This window comes from Triticum aestivum, chromosome 6B (assembly GCF_018294505.1).
Source record: "Triticum aestivum cultivar Chinese Spring chromosome 6B, IWGSC CS RefSeq v2.1, whole genome shotgun sequence".
Lineage (NCBI taxonomy): Eukaryota > Viridiplantae > Streptophyta > Magnoliopsida > Poales > Poaceae > Triticum > Triticum aestivum.
In genome coordinates, this window is record NC_057810.1 from 97,992,946 (window position 1) to 97,997,584 (window position 4,639).

The following is a 4,639-nucleotide window of genomic DNA, read 5'->3' on the forward strand; positions in this document are numbered from 1 at the left end:
TTTAATTAGTTTAGATAATTAGTCTTTAATTAGTTTAGATTATTTAGATTATTATTTTGTATGTTTAATTAGTTTAGATAATTAGTGTTTAATTAGTTTAGATTATTTAGATTATTATTTTTTCACTATTATATATGTATGAATGCATGTTAGATGGATATAATTAGTGCTTAATCAGTTAGAAATTAGTGTTATATAGAAATGTTAGAAATTAGTGTTATATAGAAATGTTAGAAATGTTAGAAATTTTAGGGTTATTTAGATTATTTAGATTAGCATAATTAGTGTTATATAGAAATGTTAGAAATTTTAGTTATCAAAATCCAATCATTAAAAAAATGTTACTTTTTGCGGGCATATAGCTAGTATTTGTTCTCGACGATGCCCGGCCTGCATCCTCGCCGTCGACCCGTCCGCGACGACGTCCAACCGACCCATGTCTGGGATTGGGCTCCGCCGGGCTGGCACTGGGAGGTGCTGCTTGGAGGGGCGCGCCGCTTGATGAGGAACCCGGCCGCGGGTCCCGTCGTCGACCCTGATCTCGTTTGGTGGCGTTCGCGTGGGCCAGTTTCGGTGCGGAGGGACCCGGCCCCGCCGGAGGTGGTACGTCGCCGTGTCAGGGAGGAGGACGAGCACGTCCATCGCTACATGGTTGCGTTAGAGGGCGGCAGGTTCTCCAATACGTGGCAGTATCTTCGGGGATCTCACTTCAGCTATGATCCTGTGAGGGTTCCTTCTCTTTGGGTGTCCACCACCCGTGTCGGAGGAACCGCGAGTGTCCTAGATTCTTCTGTAGTATTCGATCTTTATTAGCTAATAGCCAGTGATGTACTATTCAATATTATATATTATTCGAGACGATGTATTCGAGATTATATCTATTATTCTAGACGATGTATTCAAGATTATATCTATTATTCGAGACGATGTAATTTGAATACTAAATTGTTTTATATTTCTTTTGGATTAGTTAAACAAAAGCTATGGTAGACAATACCGACAGAGAGGGAGAACAGACCATGTTCGATATGATATGCGGGCTAGATGATAATCAGAATGAAGAAGATTATGACGGCTCCGAATTTCTAAACAACACCGGAGAGGGTGATATGATATTCGATCGCGACGACGAAATTGATGAAGTCATGAACTATGATTATGACGATGATGAAGAACATGTTGATCCTGAAACAACAAACACCGGCGAGGTATATATATTTATATAAGCAGGCATCTGTTGATCATCACATGTTTTAAATGACTTGAAGATATATTAACGAATCGATCTTTGTTCTTTTAGCCATCCGGATCGAGCAAATCTTCAGGCAAAATGACGAAACGAGGCCTGAACAAAAAGTTGAAGCCGGGCGTAAAGTACAATATCGAGGCATGCTGCCCTACTGGCAAACCATCAGCGCCTAAGAAGATTGCGGACAAGTTAGTTCGTCAGTGCGGAGTTCTTGTGAAGGACCAACTCCCGATCAAACTTCAAGAATGGAGAGCGCCAACAAAGCCACGTCCAGATGTTACTTTTGTCGACAAGAATCAAAAAGATCTGCTTTGGGATACTCTCATGGAACATTTCACCCTACCAGATCATTTCACAAAAGCAGATGTGCAGAAAGTCAAGGAGGCTGCTCTTAGGATGATGGCGACTGCATTCAAGAACTACAAGAATCGTGAATGGAACAAGTACGTCAAGGGAGGAAGGAAGACTCCAGTATTCAAGGGAACACTGGAGAACCAACGTGATCATTGGGACGATTTCGTGAAATTCAAGGATTCAGAATTAGCTAAGGAACGGTCGAGAATAAACAAGAAGAATGCCGGAAAAAAGGATAAGTTCCATAAGCTGGGGCCAGGTGGCTATGCGGTGGCAATGCCTAAGTGGGATAAGTCTGAGAAAGAGATGGAGGATGCAGGTGTCACTCCGGCTACTAAGAGCTGGCCCCCCAGGGTCAGGACTTGGTTCTATGCGCATGGGGGGGAGTTGGACCCGGAGACAGGCAATGTTTCGACGAGGGCAAGTCTGAAGGGAGCCGACGATGCGATACTTGTTGCAATAGAAGAGGCACGAACGAGGGTGTTCCAGCCCAACAGAGAGAACGACGAGCTTACGCGTGCCCTGGGAAATCCTGAACACCCGGGAAGAACACGAGGCAAGGGCGCTATGCCGTGGTATGAGGGGTTTTCAGACTGGAACAATGACTACAGAACCCGTGCGAGAAAGAAGATTGCGGAGGAGAAGAAGAGGAAGATGGAGGAGGAGCAGAGGAAGCGGGACTATGAACGCCCTCAAGGCCTAGAAGCAAGTCAAGCAGAATTGGCGGTCAAATTCCAGCGGCAGCAGGAGCAGATCGACTCACTTACCCATCAAAGGGGGTCTCAGCAGCTGCAGCAGCTAGCGGATGATCCAGCATTGGATAGCACCGGCCCATCCATGCCGAGAAGCAGCGTGGGTTCCGGCCTGGACGATGCAATGCTGGGTAGATACCCCGTGGATGACATCACGGAGAGCACTAACTGCGAGCTACACGTTAAAATGAAGAACATATCCATGAAGGTGACGGACGGCTGTGCTTTCACAAATCCCCCCGAGGCAACCTTCCATTGCAACCCGATTCCAGCGGGCTATGCTCGTGTCTTGGTTGATGAGGTGGTGGACCCACCATATTCGGGGCTACAGCTTGACATTGCTGGAGGTGACGGCGAGCGCTTTCTCGGAGAGGCCAAACATCGTATCATCCTATGGAAAAAGGATTGCATCATCTTTTCAAGGCCACCGACACCGCGTAAGCCGAGTCCTCGTCGAAGTCCGCCACCGAGTCAGCAGACTCCCGCTCCTGCAAGTCCACCAAGTCCGGCAAAGTGTCAGGCCACTCCTCCTCCTCCAAGTCCGGCAAAGTGTCAGGACAATCCTCCTCCTCCAAGTCCGCCACAGCGTCAGATGTCCACTCCTCCTCCAAGTCCGGCACAACCTCAGGCCGCTCCTCCTCGTCCAACTCAGTCCCGTCAGCCGTCTCCGCCGCCTCAGCAATCGCAGAAGAGACACCCCGCAGCTATGGTGCGTAGCGGTACGAGTCGAGGTAGTACAGGATGTACAGGCGGAGGCAAGCGATATAAATATGGTCCAAGCCTCAAGCCTCTTCCGCAGAGGTCTTATGACAGGTCCGAGGAGGAAATCACAGCCATATCGAAGGCCGAGGTGGAAGCCCATTTTGCATCGAAACCGCCACCGCCGCCAAGGGAGAAAGTGCCTGAGGAAATGATTGACCACTTCATTCGTATGGCTCAACCACCAGCTCCCAAGCCTGTTGACACAGACTATGAGCGCCACATCAGGAAGTTAAATCGAGCACGTCTACAAAGGGAGGCGAGCACGTCTACATCGGGATCGAGCAAACAAGAAGCAGCTGCCAAAAAATGCGGGAAAACCATTCCCCAGCTGGGAGAACAGGCGGCGCAATCGATCCCCTTGCTTGTTGTGCCAACAACAGGTGACAGTACGCGCGCCCAATATTATTGTGGGCAAACAGTGCATGTTCCCGAGGTGGGCAATGTGGTAATAACGGAGGAGCATATAATGCAGGCTGGAGTTCTCAACATCACTGTTGGACAACTCCTCGAGATCGATCCCATGCCTTTTCTTAGAGAGGATGAAGTAAAACAGAAATATGTCCGGGGCCAACCTTTGGTCGCGCCAGACAAGGTCAAGAACCTCCCAACGAGAATGTATGAATTGCATCAATGGTACATGAACATTACCAAGATTTCAGATCGATTGTCCCTCATGGTGAATATCAAGCAGGACCATTACTACCATGAGAAAGTTGGGTCCGTTGAGTATACTGAACTGTTTCAGTTATACAATCAAGATGCACTCGACAAATCTATCGTCAGTTGCTATTGTCTGTAAGTGATTTCTTTCTATAATTTAAGTCTCAAGCTAACTGTAGTGATCCTTTTGATCAATCATTACCTGTAATTATCCTCACTATATTCTTTTCTGTGGTGTTATGCAGGATGAAGATATATGAAATGAGAAAAGGTGGACGCTTTGGCATTGGGTTCATTGACCCAAACACCGTTAATGAATACACATGGAAGATAAATCAACGTCATGCAAAGGAAGTAGAGGACAGCATGCTAGAGTTCTTGAAGCGCCTCAAATACAATGAAGATATACTACTTCCTTACAACTTCCAATGAGTCACACTATCTTGTACTACAAATTCTCTGTTTTTGCCTACTAGCTAGCTACATATTTTTGCTTACATATGCCCGCTTAATTAAGACATGCAAACGTGTGTGCATGCAGATTTCACTGGATCTTGTGTATCATTAAAGTTGACGTCGGAACAATTGAAGTACTGGACTCACTAATCTCAGAAAAAACTGACTATAACATCTTGTATGGGATAGTCTAATAGGTAATTTCAATCATTATTAACTATATATCTCGGCCTATTTCGTTCGTCATTTCATGACATGAACTATTTAATAACCCCTTTATTCATTTTCTTTGTCGGCGGACAGGGCTTGGGAAAGGTTCATCGCCGTCACGCCCGGCGAATGGAAAAAAAAGCTTCAATGGTTTCGACCCAAGGTAAGCAATTAAGTAGTACTAGCTAGCTAGCTA